The sequence below is a fragment of the Lissotriton vulgaris genome, chromosome 8 (genome assembly GCF_964263255.1).
Source record: "Lissotriton vulgaris chromosome 8, aLisVul1.2, whole genome shotgun sequence".
NCBI lineage: Eukaryota > Metazoa > Chordata > Amphibia > Caudata > Salamandridae > Lissotriton > Lissotriton vulgaris.
Window position 1 is genome coordinate 407,440,858 of NC_141696.1, and position 25,240 is coordinate 407,466,097.

Sequence of the window (25,240 nt, forward strand, 5' to 3'; positions counted from 1 at the left end):
CCCCCCCCACCATCAGCGCCAGGGAGCATGTCAATTTAGGATCCTCAGCTTGACCCACGGGGAAGAAAATAGTACTGTCCATGCTAGTGTCTAACGGGACTCGGGTCTAGTTGCTTCTTCACTGTCGGAGTCGCTGGGGGCACCATAATCCCTGAGGGCCTGCACCAGCGTTTCCCATTCTAACGCGGCTTCCTGCGCCTTCTCATTGTTCTGCCTCCAAGCTAACTGATATCGCAGCGTGCTCTCACCCGCCGCCCATTTCAAAAGTTCACCATGCCATCTGCCGCCCGAGGGACCAGCACGTGCCTTCCAGTTCCTGGTCACCTCTCGTTTGGCAAGTAGGAGCCCCAGGTCGATGAATTTACTGGTGATTTTATTCCGGGGGGTATGGGGGAACCAGTGCAACAGCCCTACCGCCGCATCAAACGACAAGTGCCTCCCTGTCACCTCTTCCAAAGTCGCCGCCACCTCCTGCCAGTAGGACGACAATCCCGGACAGGCCCACAGCATGTGTAGGAGGTCCGCCTCCTGAGCCGGGCACCTAGGGCATTCTGCCGAAGCCGTGGCAAAATAACGCCTGATCTTAACCGGGGTCAGGTACGCCCTATGGAGAACATAATAGTGGACCAGTTGGAAACGGGCGCTGCGCGTACCCTTCCATGCGCGCCTCACCAGCTGGGACCAGGTCGTCTCCGGGATCTCCCTACCGATGTCCTCTTCCCAGCGGGACTTCAGTTTGGCGAGAGGAGCCAACCCCTCGGTGACCAACCTGCCGTAGAGGCAAGTGACCGCCTTCACTGTGCCCGCCGACATCATTACATACTGGCACACCTGAGACAATTGAGGTTCCTCTAGTCCGTTTTGCCAGTGCGCCTGGATCACACGCACGATGGCCGAGTGCAGCAGGAAGTCACCCCGGGGGATCCCAAAGCGGTCAATGAGATCCTGAAATGACAGGAGCACTCCGTCCTCGTACAGGTCCCCAACGAGCTGCAAACCCGAATCCTCCCATTCCGCCAGTCGTGACCAGTCACCTCCGTGGGGGAGGGCCGTCAGCATCCCCAATGGTATTTCAGGTGCATATGGGGTCCGCAGGCGATCTCTGTTATGAGCCCGATTCCAACAGAGTCGGATAGTCCGCTCCTCCATCGACAGGTCCTGAAGGACTAGACGCTGTCGCAGCGCGATAAAGGAGAGGACGTGCCTGGCTATACCCGTCCCCCTACCGTCTTCCGGGCCTCTAAACTCCCTGGCTATCTCCTGGGTGTACGTCTGGAGCTGCGCCGCCAGGTAATACTTCTCAAAGTCCGGCACAGCGAGCCCCCCCTCGTCCTTCGGCCTCATCAAGGTATTGAGGGCCACCCGCCGTCGGCCCGTGCCCCAAAGGAACCCGACCACCATAGAACGCAAGCGGCGAAACGTAGCCGGTGGGACCCAGATCGGCAAAGTCCGAAAGTAATATAATAGGCGGGGAAGCGCCACCATTTTGAGCAGGGCGATGCGTCCTGCCACGGAGAGCGGCAGCGTGGCCCAAAAGTCCATGCTGCCACGGAGTGCTCGTATGCAACGGGCAATGTTTCCGTCCAGGAGGTCGGGCTGGTCGTGGTACACAAATACCCCAAGGTATTTAAAGCAGTCGGGTTCCCATCTGATCTCCCTACTCAGCGTCGGAGCGGGGACACCCTTACGCATCGGGAAGAGGCAGGTCTTAGACCAATTCACTCGTAGCCCTGAGACGTCTCCGAACTCCGTGAGCGCTAATTCCGCTCCCCGCAACGCGACTACCGGATCCTCCAGGAAAAGCAATAGGTCGTCCGCATAGAGCGAGACGTAATGTGGGCCCGCCGTTGTCCATAAGCCCGTATAATGGGCTCCCGAGCGGAGATGCATCGCTAGTGGTTCCACCGCTAGTGCAAAAAGAAGCGGGGATAGGGAGCACCCTTGCCGCGTGCCCCGCTCCACCGGATATCGCGGTGAAATCAAAGGGCCCGATCTAACCCTGGCTGAAGCGGAAGCGTAGAGAACTGCTGTCCATTTGATAAATCCCTCCCCAAGGCCGAATTTCCGCAATACCGCGCTTAAATAGTCCCACTCCAGGCTATCAAAAGCCTTCTCCAGGTCCACCGACAAAACCACCGGGGTCGGGGCATCCACAAATGGTTCCCCAAGCAAGCGAAACAACCTTCTGATGTTCATGGTCGTGTTTCGTCGTGGGATGAAACCTGCCTGGTCCGCGTGCACCAGGGAGCTCATATGCCCTAATAGCCTCGAGGCCAAGATGCTGCTCAATATTTTGTAGTCCACCGTCAGCATTGAAAGGGGACGGTAGGACCCCGGGTCAGACGAGTCTCGGCCTGGCTTGAGGAGAGGAACCACCAACGCCTCACACATCGAGCCGGGAAGGCGACCCAGCCTCTTCGCCTCCCTATAGACCACCAGTAATCGAGGGGCCAGGAGGTCCACGTAAGCTGCATAGAACTCCACCGGCAGGCCATCGAGGCCCGGGGTCTTGTTCCTCGCCATCCGTTTGATGGCCCCGCGGATCTCCCCCAAGCCGATGTCAGACCCCAGAGTGTCCGCCACTTCCTGTTCCACTGTGCGGAGTTCCAGCGGGCTGAGATAGTTATCAAGCCGGTCTGGGTCACGCGCGGAGCGACTGCGGTATAAAGATTCATAATAATGCCGGAAGCAATTAAGAATCTCCGGTTGGGTGCATACCTCGGTCCCATCCGCCCTACGCATACTAGTCGTCGTTTGGGATTGGCGCGTAGGGTTGGCCAGCCACGCCAGTAACGCGCTCGATCTGTCGCCCTCCGCTATAGATCGGACCATATAGGCCTTGTAATCGAAACAGCGGAGCCGTTCGACCTCCACCGCCACCTTCTCCTTCGCCTCTGCCGTTTGCGTTTGCAATTCCGGGTGTCCGGGGCGGCTAAGTTCGAGCTCGCGGAGCGCTCAGTCCGCTGTGTCTAGATCAGCCAGGATAACACGCCGCATGCCCACCTTCTTAGAGATGCAGTACCCCCTCACCACCACCTTGAAAGCGTCCCATTCGAACGCCCTAGTACTCGCGGAACCGCCGTTGGATGCAAAATAATCCGTGATTCTCTCCCCCAGGTCTGCCTTGAAGACACTGTCCTCGAGGATCTCGGGGCGCATCTTCCAGGTGGGTACAGCCGGCGTCCCAGGGGACCAGCGAATGTCCAGCAGGAGGGGGTTGTGGTCCGAGATGGTCCGCGTCAAATACTCCGATCGGGCCGCTGCCGAGACTAATTCGGACGAACCAAGAAAGCCATCTAGTCTGACATGCAGTTCATGAAGGCTCGAAAAGTACGAATAATCTCTAGTCGCGGGGTGATGCGCCCTCCAGATGTCCGTCAGACCCCAGCGGGTCTGCCAATCTTGACGGCCCTTAGCCGTTCGTCGGACCGGAGAATCGGGGAGCGGGGGATGCGAACGGTCTATGTCCACATCTACTACGGAGTTAAAGTCTCCCCCCAGCAGGAGGGGACCGGCGAAAAAGTGGGCCAACGAGCCCGACAACCTGGAAAGGAAGGCAGTCTGGTCCACATTAGGGGCATACACACAACAAACATTCAAGTCCCTCCCTCCTAGCGTGCCTGATATGGCCACGAAACGCCCCTCTGGGTCTAACACTGTCCTCGTGGCCTGAAAGGGGACTCCCGCCCTGATCCAAATTAGCGCCCCCCTGGCATAAGCAGAGTACGCCGTGGAAAAGACCTGCCCTCGCCACCTACGCTGAAGCGCCGCCCCTTCCGCCTTGTTCAGATGCGTTTCCTGCAGCAGCGCCATTTGCACTCCCCTACGCACTAAATAAGCATGGACCTTGTGACGCCTGGACATAGTGTGAAGCCCCCTCACGTTCCAAGTAATACATTTCAAGTTAGCAACATCAACCATTGTCCCAAAGTGTTCTTGTACAGTCCCCCCGTTCGGGTCCCCACAAAGAAAAAACACCAATCCTCCCAGCGCTGACGGCGGCCATGTTCCCCAACCAGAACCAAACCCCCCAAAAACCAACAAAACCCCCTCCCAACCACCCCAGAACAGGACCCAAACTGCGCCATCTAGATCCCATCCAAACCTCTACGGAGAATGACCCCAAAACCCCACTAGTCCTACGGTCGCCACCGTAGGAAGGCCTTATGGGCCAGGTGCGGGCTGAGCGGAGGCAGTGGGCCCTCGTCGCCCAGGCTACCAGGACTATAGTAAGCCCCCCCCTGCGTCAAAATCTTTCGGGGCAAGAGCAGAAGCCTCCCATCCCTCCCTCTTCCAATGTTAGCAATAAAGAACGGCAGCCACCTCCCCCCCGCCGGGCCCCCACCCAAAGCAAGGCAACCTATCCCGTTACCCTTGTCCGTCCAAAAGGTCCTCCACCGATTTCGGTGTTATCACCGGTATGTGGGTACTGTCTGCCACGGAGTCTTCCGAATCCGATGGTGCCCCCTGAGCACCCGGGTCTGTTTCCTCCTCTTCGATGCCTTCGTCTCTTGCTCCCGACAGTTCCGACAGAACTTCCAACACTCCCTTCCGCTCAGATGATGCCTCCGCTGTCGAGGGTCCTCCCGTGCGGCCGCGGCGGTTCCTGACCCTTTTGGATCGCCTCCTTTGTTCCGGCTCCTCCGCCTGATGGGTCGAGGCGCTATAACCATCCTTCCCCGTTCGGTATAGTTCGAGCCAGTCACAGACCTCCTCCGGGGTGTCGAAGAACTGGGTTTTGTCGTCGACAATGACTCGGAGCCTCGCGGGGAATAGGAGTGAATATTGGATGCCCTCACTCCTGAGTTCCCGCTTAACCGCCAGGAAGGAGAACCGCCTGCGCTGCGTCTCGTAGGTATAGTCAGGGAAGATATTCACCTGACTGTTTGCAACCTGGAACGGGCCATTATGTCTGGCGGCATTTAGGATCAGGTCTCTGTCCCGGAAATGTAGCAACCGCGCCACCACCGGCCTCGGGGCTCGTCCCTGCTGTGGGGGCCGCGCTGGAACTCTGTGGGCCCGTTCTAAAGTGTAAAAGGAGGACAGGCCCTCCGGGACCACCGTGTCTCGGAGCCAGGTCTCCAAGTAATGCACCATATCACCTTCCTCGACCTTTTCCGGCAGGCCCACCACCCGAATGTTATTCCTCCTGTTTCGGCCTTCCGCATCCTCCGCCCTCCGTTCGAGGGTCTCGATCCGGGACATGGCATCCTTTATCGTCGCGGCCAGGGTCCTCTGCGCCGGTTCGATAGTCTTCACCGTGCTCTCCACCTCCTTGACCCGGTCCGAGAGTTTACCATGGTCTGCCCTGAGGAGTCCCAGGCCAGTCGCCACCTGGGCAATGTCCTGTTGCAGGGCCGACCGAGTCGCCTCTATGGCTTCCAGTACACGGTCGAATTGTTGCTGGAGTGGTGCGCCACCAGGTCGTGTAGGATCTCCATGTTCTTCCTTGTCCTGGGCCTCAGAGTCCGAGGTGGCCTGGCTGGATCCCTTGGCTCCTCTAGGCTTCCCCATGCTGCCAGGGGCTCTCCGCCAAGGTCCCGGAGTAGGCGCCTCCGTGTACAAGTGTCCAGCACGACTTTCCCGGGATTTCGCTCTCAGGTCCGGTATGGGTGATCTCCTTCTCCAGAGCCTGTGGAGACTCCGCCGTTTCGGCTCACGCCACCGCCATGGCGTCCGAGGGCACCGATAAGGGGGCGGAGACACCCGTCTCCGAGTCGGGCAGGCCCGTACACCCACTATAGCTCCGGGGCAAGGGCCACCAACTCCCCCGGTTGTCCTATGGCGCCCGAGTGTCGCGCCATCCATGTAGTTGGGCTGGCCAGGAACTCGTCGCTAGTTGCGGAGTCCCGGCGCAGACCACCGCCTAGAACTGAGGGCACCCGTGCCCGGTGCCCTCTAACGCGTGGGCATCCGCCCCGTCGTCCAATCGAGTGTGATCCCGCTGTAGAGGGTCCGAACCAGCCAACGTCCGATGTCTAAGACCACTGAGGCTGGTGAAGCCGGGTGCCAGGCGATCCCCGCGGGACCGCCCCAACTCCGTAGGTTCGATCAAGAGGACAAAGGGGTCCGGGCGCCATGTTGGGTCGCACTCCGCCACTCCGCAATCCTCGGCATTTCTTCAAAGCCGCCTCCGTCCAAACTCCACCAGGGCCCCCGGCAGGGTGTCGTCGCCTCGCTCAACCGAATGTGGGGTCTGGGGTGCCCCTCAGCCTCCAATGTTCAGGATAATTTCGGGCTCAGTCCCGGAGCCGAGCTCTCAGGCGACCATCGCCATCGGCGCCCAAGCCACGCCCCTGAAAGTATAGCTATGGCATCACTAACGAGAGTTCATATGATAATGACATAGGTAGCTGCTTATTTAGGGTAACCACAGTTCACCTCCTCCCATATTGACACAACCTCTGAGCTACCATGCTCCACACATCTAAGACCTAAAGCATGGCATATCATATAGAGTAAATTTCATCCTCATGTGATGTAGGGAGGCCGTGCATTCAGTTCCCTGTGTAAGAAGCAGTTTTTAATTAGTGCACTCAACAGTGCTGTTGTGCTTCTGCCAAGCCCAATTTTTCATTCCCTGTTAATCCTTATACCACTCATCAAGTGTCAATGTAGCCTGGTCCCAGACAATGCCCAGGGGTAAAAAAGAAAGAAGAAAGAAAAAATGCGACAGGAATGAAAGTAAATCAGACCTTCACATGAATCACTACGTAGAAACCGAGAGATGGGATGAGAAGGTAGCAGATGTAGATTGAAGAGCTGCTCACACATATTTGCTAGTGCTGTCAATGCGCTGCCTCCGTGTCTGCCCCTAAAACTGCATCAAACTCTCCAAGGTGGAGATGGTGGTTGTCAGGGCTGAGATTTTCATTGCAGCTCTGAAACAGAAAGCCTGCACTGCTAATTAAACTTTGAAAAAGTTGAAGGCTGTTCCTAACCATGATCTAGTCCTGCATTAAAATAGGAGCAGCAGCGCATGCTGGTACCTGCTGCCCACTTACACGTTTCATTCTGTCACATGACAGCATAGAGATGGAAAAACAGCTGTCCTGTGCCCAGTACACTATTGCTCACAATAGTGCCACTGGGTGTAAAATGGGAAATTTTGTTTACACCAGCCAATCATTTATTGCAGTAAATAGGACAATAACATTAATTGACCGAATAACACTGCATATTAAGCCAAACAAGCAAAGTTAACTGTTTTGTTTTTTGCTGATTACGTGGTGAAACGTCGCCTGCTTGGGCACACACTGACTCCATGCATCAGCAGGTGGAAGAGCCCATCTCTCTGAAATGGAATTTGCGGTAGCTGCCAGGCTCGTCCACAGCGACAAGTACTCCACTTGGCTCTTGTTACACGCTAACAAAAAGGCCTGGAAAGTATTGTGTTTCTTCCAGTCCTGTGCTGACCACTTAGACACAAGAATGCAAATCCTCCCAGATGACACAACCCGACCGGTACCAGCCTCTGAAGAAACACTCAAATGAACAATCACTTTCCCACACACATAGACGCAAACATACACACCAATGAAGCATATTACCTACGGCCACACCACAGACGACCCTAATCAAACACCAGACTCCGGTCTATGACGGAGTCCTGAAGACAAGCGTGTGAAGGTAGCTAAACTCCAACCACACTGAGAGGTGCAAAATGGCAATATAGCACTACGCTGTTGCTCTTTAACAGCATCAATCTAGCCCAAGAGCGTTCTCCTAAATTGCACCCTCTTCTGCCCTCATAGGTGGTTTGCACTGAGCGCTATGGGTGATTGTGTCTCTGATGTCACAGCAGTTCTACTCAAGGCCGCATAAGACAGAATGCAGAATCCCTCAAGGCCACACATGTAAAATCTCCTGTAGTTTTGGTGTCCTGTGTTTGGTCGATCAGCAGTCGGTTTGGCCGATGGCTCGGTCTTCCTCTTACGGCTGAACGCGTCCCAGGTGCTGGAGCTGCAGTTCAGGGAAACTGCATGACAACAATGTTTCATGTCTGTTATCAACAATTACGAACAGGGTTTTTTAGAAATGAGGGAAATACTGGGCGCACTGCTCACGTGTAACGCGCAAGAGATATGGTATCGGGCAGTAGGTGCATGCAGGTGAAGGGAAAATTCCCTTTAACCCCTCCAGAGTGTGTGTGTGAAGACACACTGTGTACAATGAAGACAAAACCTGTTGCACACTAAATGTAAGAAAGTATAGATACAAGAGATGTCTCAATGGACATATTAAAATTCAAGTTCAAAATCCATAGTGAAGAGAGGAGACCACCAGTAGTTCGGCTCCTCTTTTATTGCTCATTCATAGCCAGCCGACACGTGTTTCGTCGCAGGAAAAGAAACACACAATTTCAGCGACTCATCAGGGCTGTAGTTAATGAGTGTTGAACCACAGGTCGCTGTGCCGGTGATAATTCCGACCCAGCCCCGCTCGAGACCGGGTAAAATCCTTTGAGAACTTCGGGGTACGTAGTTCAGTTGTGGTATAATCCAAAGTATGTGAGGATATGCTTCTAGTAGAAATGTTGGTTAAGTAAAAGAGTTTCTGGATAAATTGACCGGAATGATGTCCGTGTCCACGTAGTTGATCACGGAAGTGTAGACTGTTAAACAGTGAAATCCCCGTAGTACGGGGAGAAAAAAGCCGGCAGGATAAGTGTTCCTGTAGGGAGTTCCGTGTGTCTGTACCGGGAACTCCCTACAGGAACACTTATCCTGCCAGCTTTTTTCTCCCCGCACTACGGGGACTTCTGGTGCAAACTACGAGATTTGGAGCAGTCAGTAAGAAAGCCAACAACTATCAGGTACCTGGAAAAAGGGATCCAGTCATGATTAAGAAATTCATGAATTGTCTGACACCGTATGTTGTTTATTGTTTGAGTTGCCCATGTGGCCTCAGATATATAGGCAGCACGAAACATCAAGCTAAGATCCGCATTTTAGAACACCAAAGAGCGAATCAAAACAATGATAGCAGTTACCCAGTGGCCCGCCATTTTCACACATACCACAACAGTAATCGCAAACTTCTGAGCTATTTTTGTTTAGATCATGTTGCTGCAGACTCTAGGGGAGGGGATCGAGAAAAACGACTCAGGAGACTAGAGTCTCGCTACATAATTGATTTAGCCACTAAGACTCCTTTGGGTCTGAACATGGGAGAGGAGTTGAAGGTACACCTGTAAATACTGTATAGAATTGTATATATTCATTGATATATTTGTTCACAATAGCCTCACTTTGGGAATTTGATCTCATTAGATATACTGAATAATCATTTCTATTTGCATTGATTAAGAATTCTGTATATATTGTACATATTTAACTTTACATATCACTTTTTTGTTGGGGTAAGGGAGGGTTTGTTAGACTTAAAGGAGATTGTATTGTGTATGATACCTTTAATTTTTGGATAGATCTATGAATTTGCCCATTCAGGGCTTTATTTCACTTTGTGTAAATAGTAGGATCATCATCATCTGGAAACAGCCGATTTTCGTATTTATACGTTGAATTGTAATATGTTGTTAGTTTTTTATGGTCATCACATTTGATTTATCCAAATCACACATTTTATTATCTTTGCGTCCAACCATTCCTGTCAGATTTGATTTACCCCATCACGTGTTTACATGGTATACAGATTTCGACTCATTTTGCATTTCACAACACATGCCAATGAAACTGCCTTATTTAAATATGGCATCTTTGTGAGACAATTCACGCGAGAATTAGTGAACAGCTTTGTGTATATGTATGCAGCGTATCGGCGGCCGCCTGTAACTGACGAAGGCGTACCGCCGAAACGCATCTTTATCTCTGAACTTCTGTGCAATAAAATCCGGCTGGATTTGACCCCTTGAGTGTAAGTCTTCTGTTTACACTGAATCAGATATATATATATATATATATATATATATATATATATATATATATATATATATATATATATATATATATATATATATATATACACATATATATATATATATTTTTTTTTATATGCACCCGTGTGATGGCTGACAAAAAGGGGGGCAACACCCTGGCGCTCTAATGGACCCACTGCCCCTGCTTGAGTCACCCGATCGTAGGAACAATTGCATAGATATGTTCCCTGCCAAGAGCCTACAGTTGCACAAGGCCTTGCATGAATATGTGATGCCTCATTTTCACACTTTGCTTGGATTAGGAAATTAAAATAATTTTGATTATTGTGATTTTAATGTTATACTAGGTGCTTGCTGCCCATAAATGATATAGCTATGCCATTGCAAGGCAGTTCTAGATAAATACATGTTTTGTCCACATTCACCTTCAGGATGAACTGCTAATGAATTGGGACTGCAGCATATTGCATACATATATCTTTCTGCACAGGTGAAGCCTGCCATGCATTCTCACAGTCTTTCCTATTAAAATCCATACGCTACATGTGTGGGTTCACATTGGTCATGTAAGATAAAAGACATAGCTAGCACCATGTCAAGTATCTCTGAGTGGTTCTGGTCTGCCTTATTGACACAGTTCTTAAGTACTGGAGTCTCTTGCATAAAAAAGTTACTGAGATCTGATATCATTTAATTATTACAGCAAATGTAATACCTAATTATTTGTTACCTCACTTTTCCAAGAAAAATCAGTGAGCCCATGTTTGTTGGTTGACATGAGACAGAGGGAAGAGGAAGACCCTTCGTCAAATGTGTATATTTAAAAAAAAGAAAAAAATCTGAACTTCGGTATTGTTGCACTTGGTGGCTTTTATAAGATCTTAAAACGGAGCAAATCCAAATTGTGAACACGGAGCAAACCCAAGCATGTTTAAGTCGTACATAGCCTGGGCGATTGTGAGTGGTGTGACTTGCTTGTCTTGCAAAACACTCCTGCCCAGCTCCCCCTGTGCCTTCATTGAGTGCTTATGAAATATTTTCTCAAATCTATATTTTACAAAACACCCAAATATCAACTGAAATCAAATACTTCTTGCAAGCATTGCACTATGCAATGCTCCAACTCTACTACCAATAAAAAGGTGACCACACATCAGAGGTAAGGTGATGAAAAACCTAGATCCGTACAGAATCCACCTTAACCATGTTTAACAAATAATAATTTGTAAAGCTGAGAGAGATCACTTCCTCTGCGGTTCTCATGTGTGATACATTTCCATCCTATTAAATTTAACAGCACCAGATATTTCTGAAAAGCAGGTATCTTGGGAAATGCAGAATTTTCTGTATGCCCCGGAGCAGTGAGGCTCTGTACAACATGCCTTAATCGACTCTCTGTCTATGCCACAGGGATCAGCACTAGTTGCTGAGGAAACAATGGTTAGCGACTTGCAAACAATGCTAGTTTCAGCTGCCGACAGGCCAGTATGTACATTGAGTCTCACACACACATTCAGTACCACCCACACGTCCACACCTTCAAAGATATGGCTACATAAAGGAAGACAGACACACTCAAACCTCCCCTCTCCCATCTTGAGGGGGAGGAGGGATCATGTGGATGCTCTGCTTTAGGTGAGATGGCTTTTGTCTTTTAAGGGCCAAGGCAACTTAGTGATGGCACAACCTTGACAAATGGCTTGCTGTATCATTTAAGCATAAGCATGGCCCACATATGATTCAAGTTTTACAGTGGTACAAATATTGGGTGCTGTACTCCTCACTTCCATTTCTAAATTGCCCTCCAGCTGGACTCACTAAAGGAAGAGCATTTTGCTTCTTTCAACAATCTACCTATATTATTTATACTCCAGTTATTATTCCCTTTCCAGTAGATTGATGTACACTTTTAGCCAGGAGACGTGGAGGATGTTTGCAGAGGAACAAAGATCCAAGGATTTAATAGGCTATTTTACCGGTCCCTAATAAGCTTTCCAGCTATGTTTGAAAAAAATAAATAAGTTAAGAGATCATCTAGCTCTGAACAAGGAACAGAAGGTGGAAGCAGAAATCAGCATTTCCTACCACATTCCCTACCAAGCAAAGCCATTGAATGCCTCATTTAGAGTTTCGAGGAAGCTGAAAACAGTTACATTTCTGAGATTGTCTCTACAAACTGAGTAGAATCCACTGGCTGAATTTGTCCCACCATATGAATAGTACTGTGGAGGAAATTCAGCAAGTTGATTCTACTGTCTATATAGAGTAACTTCCTAAAATTGGAGGAATTTCAGTGCCCTCCGAACTTTAAATGAGTCCCTTAGTCTTTCATCAGTCATCAATGCTGACACTGTCCATCTTATAAATTAAATGGAAGCTTCCGCCATAAGTAACATTCATTCATGCGATTTTGAACCTTAAGGTTAAGAAAAAGAGACATGGTCCCCTGCATTAGGCCGGTCTAGGCCCAGTGACACTCTTCCTTTAGTTGCTGTGCTCTTGGAGAGCGTAGAATTTACACAGTATCACAATCAACATCCTTCCAGATGATTACAATGTAATAATGTGGATATAGTCAGAGCCATTCTGACAGACCGCAGCTTTTGTCTATGTCTTCGCTTCATAGACTGGGCAGTCAGCCTCTAAGGGAACCAGAAAAAGTGGGCAAAAAAAGCCGATGGATGATGAGAAAGGGTCAAAACACAATTAATGGAGGTGGGCAAGAAAGGATTTGGGAGCCGTGTTGATTAGCCAATGGGAGGTGCATATTATGAAGAGATGGAATGGTGAAAGTGACACAGAGATTGAGAGGAAGTATCAAGTGCCCCTTTGTTTCAACTCATGAGACATCCAGGCCAGTTATTGCGACCTGAGATCATTTTGGACCAGCATAAACTATTCGCTATCCCACCACTACTGGGTATTTTAATTAATTCCCAACCAAGTCTTCTAGTACTATGCTCTTTTCTTATTTCCTCCTCTCTGTAGTACTTCAGAATCACGTCACAATTATTTCCTTCTTTGCAAGGCTCCAATGATCTCTTCAGCATCCCAGCAGTGTCTCTTGGCCTATTAGCTCCTTCTTCTTCAAAGGCAAGTTTTTCTTTGCACTACTTCTAGCAAAGTGAAAATGCACATGCTCAGTCCACATTTTCTCTACTATGCTTTCAAATACATCATACTCTCCTGGACTTTTCACTATGTTCCAGCTGATGACTCTATCAAGTGGATTCAGGAGCCAGGTGCTACCTGAGATATCCTTTGCAGCCTTGCACTTGGAAGGTCTGAATACCTTTGTCCCTAGGTTTCGAAAAGTGTGCTTTACGGGACTTTTTGTTTTACTGATAGCATTGGGATTAATACATATACATCAAAGATAATGTTTAGGAATCCCAAACTAAATATAGTGCAACTTCACATTTCATTCGAACTGCCACATTAAGTTATTTTGTGCAGCTGCTAACTTTGTTAAGTACTATTAGACTATAAAGACTATGGTGTCAAAGCAATGGCAAAGGTGTACTACACACATGTAGAATTATATATAGCATAACATAATATTTGTACATCTTCAAATTGAGATGACTATATTTCTTCAAACTAAATCTGCCATGTATAGGCACTGTTTTACAAACTCCACCCCCTGTGTCTCTAGAATAATTGGTTTCTTCCTGAGATGACTAATATAATGGCAAATAAAGCCTTCCAAATAAATTGATGGTGATCTAAACTAAATAATTGAGTTTGAATACTTGACCACACTTTTATGGGTTAATGAGATTTGTTCCCCTTAGAGGCCCTACGCCAGGCTTCTACTGACGTGCCCTTCAATGCATTGCTCCCAGTGTTCCTAAACACGGCTGCTTTTATTCCAGGCTCTGGGTGCGGTGCCTTTATATTCCCATTTATCCTATCCCAAAGTCCCTCAGTCCTGAGACTTACCTTTACTAGAAGCCTAAAAAAAATCTGTACCAGTGGTAGATTTTTTGATTCAGGGGTTTTGAGGCTTTGAAACATGATCCACTAGCTAGCCTAATCACACTGGACCACTGGCCAATGAGCTGACCTCTCTGGGTGCCATCCTTCTCTTGGATCTATACAATTATTCTATGCATCTCCACTAGAGTAACTCAGAAACTCTTTTATCAATATCACTTTTGGAGCCTTGAATACCATTTCTCATTTTGAGCAGCTCCTCATTGATAATTATCAGCTACCTTTCTTGGAGTGGTGGGCACCTCATACAGGTTAGCCCTGTTCTTCTAAGTGCGGTTCTTCAGTACATTGACAGAACATCCAAGGGCTTGGTGTTAATGACCTCAATATGCATTGAGGTGTAGTTGGACTCTACTTTTTTGATATTCTCAGAGTGGATTTTTTGATTTTGCCTCTGATGGCAAACATGTTGTTGGTCCTTCCACAAACAGTTTGTGGTTTCTGCAAAGCAATCGTCAAAGCATAGCTCTTGAGTGTCCCTCGTATGCCACTGTCCTCTTTTCTCTACCTGGAGTGGTGGCCCTACCTTTAACAATAGCGATCATGGGTTTTCCTGTGGGAAAGGTAAACAAGAAGATGCAAAACAGGGAGGACTTCAGTTTCTCTCTTCAGCTGGATAAAATTCCATCTTTTTGGGGTCTTTGTTTATGGGGATTGTTGCTGCCATTACTCTTGATCTGCATGGTATAGGTTTTCTTGTTTGAATTCCCTGTTTGGACCCTTGGTTGGCTTGTTGGTCGACCTTTTCATTAGTTAGCATGTGTCTTCCTCTTTTGAGACTGAGGGGCCTATTTATGGGGAAGCCACGTAGTCCAGTTCAACAAGTCCCATCGCTGCACTACACCGCGTGATGGAAAGAATAGGAATTCACCGTAGTTAAGGCAAAAGGGCGCATACCTGTCTTTTCACCTGCGCTGGCGCCCTTTTGGCTGCCTAGTGCCAATGCAGGCACCCTTGCACCATGGTGCAAGGGTGCCTGCATTGAATGCAGGATTGTTTATGTACAGGAAGGGGAACCTTCCTGCACAAAAAACAATCCTGGGAGGAAAATTCGTGCTACAGAATAGCACACATAGAAAGAGGAAGAAACAAGAAGAAATAGAGACATTCCTCTTCGTTCGCCTCCCCTGGGAAGATGTAGTATTTTGGCACATTGCCAAGTTTACAGTGGAGCCTCTGGTCTTATGAGAACAATAAGCTTGGTAAGTAAATCCTCCAGTCCATCAGTACACTACCACTTTGTCACCCCTTTACATTCTTTTCACATAGACCTCTTCCGTAGTCACCCATTCTTCCATATTTCTCAGTCAGCTATTCTGTTCAGGCAGATACCTTCACAATGATAGAGTCACTATTTTATTGTCATGCCATAGCAGTGTGAGTATCGCAGTTTTATTGCACTATTTGTTCTGTCTTATAAACAAAATTAGCCTAGTAAGTCAGCCTCAAGACCGTGGGAGGATCTAGGAGACCAGTGGGGACCAAGTAGTGTTTGGGCATTACCAAACGATGTGCAAGAATGTGGCTTCAGGGTCACCACGCTTGGGGCAGGGAATGCTCTTGTGTTTATCTTTGGTATGTTCTAATATGTGCTTGTGCTGTTGTTATTTATGTACAGTGCATAACAATGAAAAGTGCCAGTCTGAATCTGATATTATATGAGCTTTTCCACATATATGTGAATGCCTTGACAAATCCCTTTGGGGTGGTACCATATATATCAATACAAATGTTTTGCTTCAATAAAGTACGTCTACCATAGTGGTCAATATATTGCTCAATATATTGGACATGATGGGTGCATCCTGGAATGGGTCAAGTATATCTCTCAGAGGTTTCAGAAACCTACTATAAAGATTGACTCATGACATGCCAAACGGACCTTAAACCTTCCTGGCTGTTATGAATTTTACATTCAGAAACAGGGGACCGATTAATCATCATTTTACTTCATTCAATTGAACAATGATTATTTTCCTGGCTGTTTTGTGATAAGTAGGTAGTCGCCACAGTGGCACCCCACATGCAAGTGAGTTGTTATTTTTACGTATGCAGGCTATCTGATGCCATTGGTTTGAGACCAAGTAGATCAGGAATGGTTTAAATGAAGTCACTGGAGCAGGGGAGAATAATCAAGTCTTAAGACTCTCCTTGGACCCCATGCTCGAGAGTATTTCCCTTGCTAAGTTTATTCCTCCTAGAACCTGCCTATAACAAATTGTAGCTGTGCTGCTGGACATTAAGATGTCGTATCATGCAGGTGGAGATTACCTACATTGTGACGCAGACTAGTATGATAAGCCTTCCTTAATCTATTTTCCTGCACTGTACTAGTCTAGTTCCTAAAAGGTTGGGCATGTCCATACGTGTCATGCTCACAGTGCCACAGAACTCAAGTCAGGCTCATCCCCTCTATATAGGACCAAGAGAAAACCAAGACTGATTGCAGTCTACTTAGGCCTCATCAGTGAGGTATAGCTTGAGTCATAAGGCACAGTGAGCACCAGACTCACATACCTGTAGCATTTACACAGTAGTTGCAGAATCACATAATACTAGTGGGCTTGACTAAACCACAATTATGTCTGTTTTACTATCCTTTCTTCCTTGCTTGCTTGGGAGTCCAATGCACACGTGCTGTTGCTTTGGGCCTCAAAGCAACATCCTACGGGAAGGGAAAATTGAAGCAGATGAGACGCCTTATTTGGGGCATCAGGGAAACTGCAGCAAAGGAGATGGGGCAAGATGGGAGCTCATGTTTTTAACAAAGGACAGAAAAAACAGCCCACTTCGCAAGGCAACAGCCATCATTAGTGAGGCAGGCGTAGTGGTTCTGGGGCCTGGGAGTCTGAGAGACCTACTGGATCACAATGATGTCTTTCTTTAAAAAGGGTGTGGGGCTCATTTTTCCCTGGTAGCATTAGGGCGAAGAACACCTTTGCTGCAAAAGTAGGGCTACACATGGGAGCTAATTTTATTCTAAAAGGGAGGTGATGTGACCTCATGGTGAGAGCTGCTAAATTTGGAAATGGGGAACCGGGTTCAAGTCCTGGCGTCAGCTGAACATTCTGTAATTCTGGGCAAATCACTGAAAAATGAATGTGACCTTCTGTAATGAAAAGTGTTCCAAACCACTTGGGCTAAGTCAGCGCTATATCATACTCCAACAAACAAAAGGGACAGAGAACCTGATTCAGGATTAGAGTGATAAGGCGTTGTGTGGAAGGGTGGAAACAGGCATAGGAGATAGAGTGCTTCTCAGGGCAACATCAATTACAGTTGCATTGGGGCCCAATTGGTGAGGGGCTCACAACCCCCAAATTATGGGAAGCACCGTTTGTTTGGTCAATTTCTGTTTTTGTTTGATGAGTTTTTCCTATTAGAAATCTAAGCAATCTCACATTGATAGTGTATTATAAGCTACAAAACAATTATCCTTAAAATGATCTCTTAAGCACCACCCCTGCGCTCAGCCATGCCCCTCTTGCTCCCTCAGTCCTGGCCACAAAGTTTTGAAGGGGGTTCCCAACTTTGTGGCATTTCCCCATGGAGGTCTTGAGCAAAAAAACATTTGACGATCTTTGGTGCAGAGTGACATGAGGGGTGAGAAACAATGGACTGCAATATGGCCCCAAGCACTAACCAGTAGTTGAGATTATTTCTGGCATTCCTTCCATTGCTTTGTTGTTTGTTACAGTTCATACAATAGGTGTGACAGGTATGCCAAGACGTGGGTGTAAGAAATTGGGTTTCTGTTGAGGGGGTGAAACGCTACTCAAGCAGCAACCACAACCCTTGTCAGAAAAAAGTCACAAACAAACCTTAAATTCACCTGTGCTCAACCCTCCGGTAGCTTGGCTCAGAGCAGTCAGGTTTAACTTAGAGGCAATGTGTGAAGTATTTATGCAGCACTTCAAACAGTAAAAATGTGTAAACACAACTCAAGAAGCATCCCAAATTAGAAAAATAGAGTCAATTTTAATAACTAAATCAAGACCAAAATGACAAAAATCTGATTAGTGGATCCTGACATATGCAAGTTTAAAGTTTTCAATGAAAATAGTGACACAAAGCACAAAGCGCCAACTGTGGATATCTGGGCATTCCGGACCAGGACAAAGTCACAAGCTCAGGCCGACCGTGATGGAGCGTGGGCCAGCTACTGGGACCCAGTTAGGCCTGCTGAACAAGAGTAGCTTGAATCTTGGTTGAAGAGCATTGCTAGGTTCTGCGTCAAGGATGTGTCACTCAACCGAGGCGATGCAAGGTCTGGGTCGGAGATGCGATGAGGGGTCATGGTTTGCTGTCTTAGAGGCTGTCAACGAGCGGGCTTGCTGCACATAGTCCTGCATTGAGGATGTATTGCACATCGTCTAGTTTCAAAGAAGCTGTGGGACCTGTGATGCGAATACATATGTTGTTGTCGAGGATGCTGTCAATGAGGGGCTTGGAATGCAAAGACCTATGTCGAGGATGCACCATGAACTGGCCATTCAGATGAGGCTGCCACAGCGATGCAAAGTCCTTGCCAAGGGAAGTCCATGCAGCAGAGGTAATGCATTGGTTGTACCTGGGGTTGCCCCACACAGCAGAGGAGATGCGTTGCTTCTGCAGAGTCCTCACATTGCCTGATATAGCACCTTTAGACCCCCTTCCAAAGGTCCAGGACTGGGGTGACACCACTTGGCAGGGTATGACTCACAGTTCAAAAGTCCAGGTGCTAGTTACGAGGGGCTAACCCTTAGAGCCACTTTGGTGGTACAGGTTGCTGGTCCAGTCCTTCTCACCCAGGCAAGAGTCAGCAGGACAGCACAGCAGGGCGGCAGTCATTCAGGTCAGCAGTGCAGCAGAGTGGCAGTGTTTTCAGCAGCACAGAAGTTGTTCTTCATTGCAGAGTCTTCCACAGGTCCAGAAGAGTACTGAAGAGTTGGTGTCTAGGGTCCACTGTTTATACATGGTGCCCACTTTGAAGTGGAAGAAGCTTCTAGAGGAAAGACCAGTGACAGCCTCTTTGTGAGGGTGCTTAGACAGGGCCTTTGCGATTTGCAAGTGCAGTATGTGACAGATTCTCCCCATAGTTAACTCAAAGTGGCCCATCCTGCCAACTCCTATCTTCCCTTTGTCTCACTGTCTGGGAACAATCCACAAAGACCAACTACCATCTACACCTCGTCATGTGGCCCCCTTTAGCACTGGCTAGCAGTGGTAAAGTACGCAGAGTCATAAAGCTAGTCAGCAAAAAGTAGGTGGGTTGAAGGCAAAAAGTTAGGGGAGAACCATGCCAAGGATGCCGGGTCTAACAGTGGGTCTTGTGCTCACTGTGCCTCAGAATTCAAGTTATACCTCACTGCTGAGGCCTACGTAGGCTGAAATCAGTCTTGGGCCCCTGTGTTCCTTTCTGAGGCAATTGTAGCCTGGCAAACCTGATTTGATTGTTCGTTTTGGAGCATGACCAAGACTGATATTAAAATTGCTAGTCTCGGTTTACAGTAGCATGATGGGCAAAAAACAATGCAAGTGCTTGTGCAGTTCAAGTGGCTGAGATTAATTAAAGCATTTCTTCCATCAATTTCTTGTGTGTTGCAGTAGCTACCCTAAGTGCGACAGGTATATCTTTTCTGAGTGTCGTTCTCACGGTGCCACAAGACTCAAGCTGTATCTCACTGATGATGCCTAAGTAGGCTGAAAAGTGTCATGGATTGCTAGTGTTCCCATCTGGAGGGGAACTAGCCAGGCAGTTTGTACTGGATTGATCCTGTTGTAGCAGAACTAAGGCTGGTTTGCATATGACTTGGCATTCTAGAGTGGCATGGTGGGAGAAAAATGTTGGACTGAGGTGCTGTGTAAGCAATTGCCAGTGCCTGAGATGAATTCAAGTATTCCTTCAATCACTCTGTAGTTTATTGCAGTTGATTCCCAAGATAAGTATGCCCAGAAGTAGCTCAAGCTATAACTCACTGATGATCCTTAGTGTAAGCGTTTTCACACTTCGTCCTTAAGTAACTGTATCGTAAGTATCAAAACAGTCATTGACAGTAGCACAAAAAGCGTTTTATTCATGCGTCAAATTGTTAAACAGTTTCAAAATACTTGGCAGTAGATAACAAAGTGTGCAGGGCGTGGTCTTTGGAGTTTCAGGAAAACAGTCTTCAGTCTCTCTCTTTCTCTTGGTCACTCTTCCCCGTAGGACACTCGTACCGACGTCTCCCAAAAGGCAAACAGAGGAACACTACCGTCACGAACTGTATATATTCTTAAAGCTCTATGCGTGCACCCGTCACCAAGAACTTGGGGTCACCGAGGCTCGTGATATCTTTATTAAGGAGGAAGGGTCGGAGTAGTGAGGAATGGGGAAGGGAAAGGAAAGCGTGTTTCGCATGCAGCGTGCACCACTTTATTTATGCCACAAGCCCAACAGTCCTGTGCCCTCCAACCTCCTCGTCCACCGTTCTCCCCACGTTACTTGCCTGGGGCTACGGTCCCCGGTGACCGTAGCAATGGGTATCGCGGTGTCCTGTTGCTTGGAGGGACAGCCGGATACGAGCATGGTGTGTGTTGGGGAAACCTCCCGTGGGTCAGCTCCGCTGCTTCGCTTCGCCTCCTCCGTGTCTCCAGCACCTGGACTCTCCACTCCGGTTCCACGTGTTCCGTCGTCCGATGCTCTGTCCTGCGTAGCTTCGCCTCCTCTGCTGCAGCCGTCCGTCGCAGCCTCGCTTTCTCCAGATCTCCAAACACCCGGCGGCCCACAGCTGAGCCAGCGGCTCTCCTTTAGCTTCTGCCCGGGCCCCTGCTCCGCCTTGACGCCGCAGACTAGACCGCTCAACTCCTCTGGTTGGAGTGGATCATTGGACACCATCTTGAAGTTCCCGGCAGATCGGGTGATAGGATGCTCTCTATCACATTGCCTCTCTTCTGGAGATGGACGATCGGGCCATTCAGCTGTCGGAAATCTGGAGAGATAATCTACATTCCCTTGGAACTTTCCCGGCATGTGCAGAGTCTGAAATGAAAAAGGCTGTAAGGCTAAAAACCATCTTAGTATTTTAGCATTGGTTTCCTTATTGGTTGCTAACCACGTAAGGGGAGCATGATCTGTAACTAAAAAGAAAGTCCTCCCCAACAAATAGTACTGTAAGGATTCCATGGCCCACTTGATGGCCAAACATTCTTTTTCCATGGTGGCATAGCGTGTCTCCCTTGGAAACAGTTTGCGGCTCAGAAACAGCACTGGTTTAAGCAGTCCTTGATTATCTGGTTGCGATACTACTGCTCCCAGTCCTTTATCTGAGGCGTCTGTTTGCAACACAAATGTCTTTTTGTAGTCGGGACAAGTCAAAATCGGGCCTTGCAGAGTATAGTCTTTAGGGCTTCAAAGCTTTTCTCTTGCGTTGGACCCCACCCGATTTTTGCTCTTGAAGGTTTTCCTCTCAACAAGTCCGTGAGGGGGCTGGCCACGTCAGATAATTGGGGAATGAATCTTCGACAATACCCGACTAACCCTAGGAATGCTCGTACCTCTTTCCTGGTGGTTGGTCTGGGAATATCTTTAATAGCTTCCAGTTTGTCAATTTGGGGTTTTAGGGTTCCTTCACTGATGGTGTAACCTAAATAGTTTATTTGATGGGTGCCCAGAGTTGTCTTCTTTGGATTCATAGTTAATCCTACCTGAGTCAAGGTCTCAAATACATTCTGTAAGTGTTCTAGATGGGTTTTCCAATCAGGGCTATACACAACAATGTCATCCAGGTAAGCAACGGCATAATTTTGATGAGTTTTTAGTAAAATGTCCATTAGTCTCTGAAAGGTGGCCGGTGCTCCATGTAACCCAAATGGCATTACTTTGAATTGGTACAACCCTGAGGGTGTAGAGAAGGCTGTCTTCTCTTGAGCTGCCTCCGTCAGGGGTATTTGCCAATATCCCTTGGTCAAGTCAATGGTGGACATCACCCTAGCCTCTCCTAGTTTTTCAATTAGCTCGTCCACTCTAGGCATTGGATAATTGTCAAATTTAGAATTGGCATTTACTTGTCGAAAGTCAATGCAGAAACGGATACTGCCATCCGGTTTCAGCACTAAAACGATGGGGGAACGCCAGTTACTTTTGGAAAGTTCAATAATACCTGCCTATTGCATCTTTTCTATTTCCTGTTCTACCGCCTCTCTCCTAGCTTCGGGTATGCGATAGGGTCTCACATTCACCACTCTTCCCGGTGGGGTAACAATATCGTGGGCTACCAGGGACGTTTTCCCCGGTTTTCCTGAACTAAGGGCAGAGTATTGGTCAAGCAGTTGCTCTAACTGCCGTTTTTCCTCTACAGATAATCGGGGACCCATAGCTGGCCGTTCCTCCTGTTCGCCCTTCCCCGTCTCCTGAGGTAACTCTAGTGGTGTGATGGTTACATGATTTATGGATTGGACTATCTCGGCCCCTTGGGATCCTGTGTTTGGTTTCTCCCACTTTTTTAATAAGTTAATGTGGTATGTTTGCCCCACCTTGTTAGTGTTTGGTACTGCGACTCTATATGAAACAGGTGTAACTTTCTGAGTAATGGTATATGGTCCTTGCCATGTAGCCAATAATTTCTTATCAGAGGAGGGAAGTAAAATCAATACCTTGTCTACGACCCTCAGCTCCATCAACTGGCTTTTCTTGTCATATTGCTCTTTTTGTCCATGTTTTGGTGGACAGTATCCCATAGGGTGGCTAAAGTTTCTTTAAGGGTCTGCATATATCCTAACAGCGGTTTCCCTTCATCCTCTTCCTCCGTCCACTGCTCGGCAGCCATATCGAGCAAGGTACAGGGTTTCCTCCCAAATAGCAACTCGAATGGGGAGAATCCCGTGGATTTCTGTTCATGTGTCCTAATAGCAAAGAGCACAAGAGGTAACTTCCTATCCCAATCCTTCCCTGTCTCGCTTATCAGTTTCTTCAGAATGGTTTTAATCGTTCGGTTATACCTTTCAACTAAACCGTTGGTTTGTGGGTGATAGACTGCCGTTCTAATCTGTTGGACCCTCAAAAGTGAACATACTTCCTTCATGAGTTTCGCCATAAAAGGAGTTCCTTGGTCTGTCAAAAGTTCCAATGGAAATCCTACTCGGGAGAAGAAAGATATCATAGCTTGAGCCACAGTTAGCGTAGTCATGCTTGTCAGAGGTATAGCCTCTGGATATCTTGTTGCATAGTCCACTAGCACTAATATATACTGATGCCCCCTGGCTGAGGGAATTAATGGACCTACCAGATCCATCCCTACACGCTGAAATGGAACATCAATAATGGGTAAAGGACGGAGGGGTACTTTCTTGTCTTTGGAGAGATTTATCAACTGACACTTTAGACAGGTGGTACAAAACCTAGCAGTTTCTCTATACACTCCCGGCCAGTAAAAACGATCCAGTAAATATTTCAGGGTTAATTCCTGCCCGTAGTGACCCCCACCTGTCTGGTTGTGTGCTAATTGCAAAGCTTGCTCTCGAAAGGCTACTGGGACCAACAACTGTTCTACCCTACCACTTGTCCCTTCACTTACTCGATACAGTAATCCCTGTTTTATATCAAAATAGGGTCCTACCTTCTCTGGGTCATTCTCTTGCACTTGATTCCAGGCATTCGTGAGGGTGCTGTCATCTTTCTGAGCGGCACAAAAGCTTTGTGCAGGAGTATCTCCATGCTCTGGGGAAGGAAGTAAACATGAAGCAAAAGACTAACAGGCACTGGTATACCTCTCTTTGTCCCTTCTTTTCTCATTTTTTGACTTATGTTCTCGGACTCTGGGTTGAACTAGGTTTTCGCTAGAAAATGGAGCCTCCTGTAACCATTCTGCTCTGGCTTCTTGCTCCGAGGCCTCCATTAAATATTCATAAATTTAGGCAAATCTGTTCCCAACAAAATATTTTCAGGAAGTCGAGGAACTACCCCCACTCTCCGGACTTGTGGATAACCGTCTATCTCCAGTAAGACTTCTGCTAAACTTCTCCATGAACACAGGAAACTAGAACGGTTTCTCCTTCACATAGAGACTTCAGGGGTACCAAGTCTTGCACTACTACCGTATGGTGACATCCTGTATCTAATAAAGCTTCAATAGGTTTCCCATTTAATCGGATGGCTTTCTTGTATGTTTTCCTGCATAGACCTGTAACCAAAACTCGCCCTCGTGACCAACCCACTTCCATTGGTTCGGAGCCGTCATGGTTCAATGGCCAATTTCGTGAGATATGCCCCCACTCTGCACACCTAAAGCATTGAGGTCCCACCTGAACAGGGGAGTTGATTTTTGGAAAGGGCTTTGGGGCGGGTTTAGTGGTAGGAAAAGGGAGTTTTTCTACACTGTCATTGGAAACTCGGGGTGCAGGTTTAGTGAATACAATGGGGGTTCTCCCACTAGGAACTTTGAAGTTGGGAGACCTATGGTAAGCACAGGCTAGTTCGATAGCAGATTGGGACATTAGACCAGAATGTTGTTTTAACCATGCTCTAGTATTGGCAGGTAAAGCATCCAAATACTGTTCTAGAAAAATTTGTTCCGTAACCTCTTCCATGGTGGCCGTATGAGGCTGCAGCCACCTGTTCCCTAAGTCTCTGACCCTGTAAAACAATGCTCGGGGATTATCACCTGTAACCCATTTTTCCTTGTGAAAGCGTGCCCTATAATACTCTTGGTCACACCCTAATCTCTCGAGAATTGCCTTCTTTATCTCGGGATAAGGAGTTACTCCAGCTGGGTTACCCGCTTGGTACGCCACCTGTAGTTCTCCAGACAATAACGGCGCTACATATTGTCCCCACTTGTCTGCAGGCCAAGTGGCTGTGGTAGCAACTCTTTCAAAATTGGTGAAGAAGAAGTCTGGATCTTCTCCTTCTTGGAACTTTTGTAACACACTGCCGGGGATGTTAGGGTGGACACGGGCACTAGAAATTACATCTGTAAGGCGGAGAATAGCTGCATCTTGGACTTTTTGGTTACTTGTCAACAATATTGCTTGCTCTTTCAAAGCCTCTTGAAACGACTCTCTTTCTTTTTGGGCATTCCTATTCTGTTCTTCAAACACTAACTGTAAATGTCTCTGACCTTCTGCCAGCTGCGTTATCATATCTTGCAAAGTCACCGGTTGCGTCATCTTGTATCAAATGACAGTATCCCACTTCTGACACCACTGTAAGCCTTTTCACACTTCGTCCTTAACTAACTGTATCGTAAGTATCAAAACAGTCATTGACAGTAGCACAACAAGCGTTTTATTCACGCGTCAAATTGTTAAACAGTTTCAAAATACTTGGCAGTAGATAACAAAGTGTGCAGGGCGCGGTCTTTGGAGTTTCAGGAAAACAGTCTTCAGTCT

At 47.7% G+C, this 25,240-nt stretch overlaps 1 protein-coding gene and 1 pseudogene across 1 annotated transcript in view; one reads left to right on the top strand and one right to left on the bottom strand.

The window, feature by feature from the left end:
* The window catches only part of VWA3B (von Willebrand factor A domain containing 3B), a 981,637-nt gene that overhangs the window by 379,029 nt on the left and 577,368 nt on the right, over window positions 1-25,240 (top strand). The window lies entirely within an intron of this gene.
* LOC147697099 (uncharacterized) lies at window positions 8,750-25,018 on the bottom strand (annotated as a pseudogene).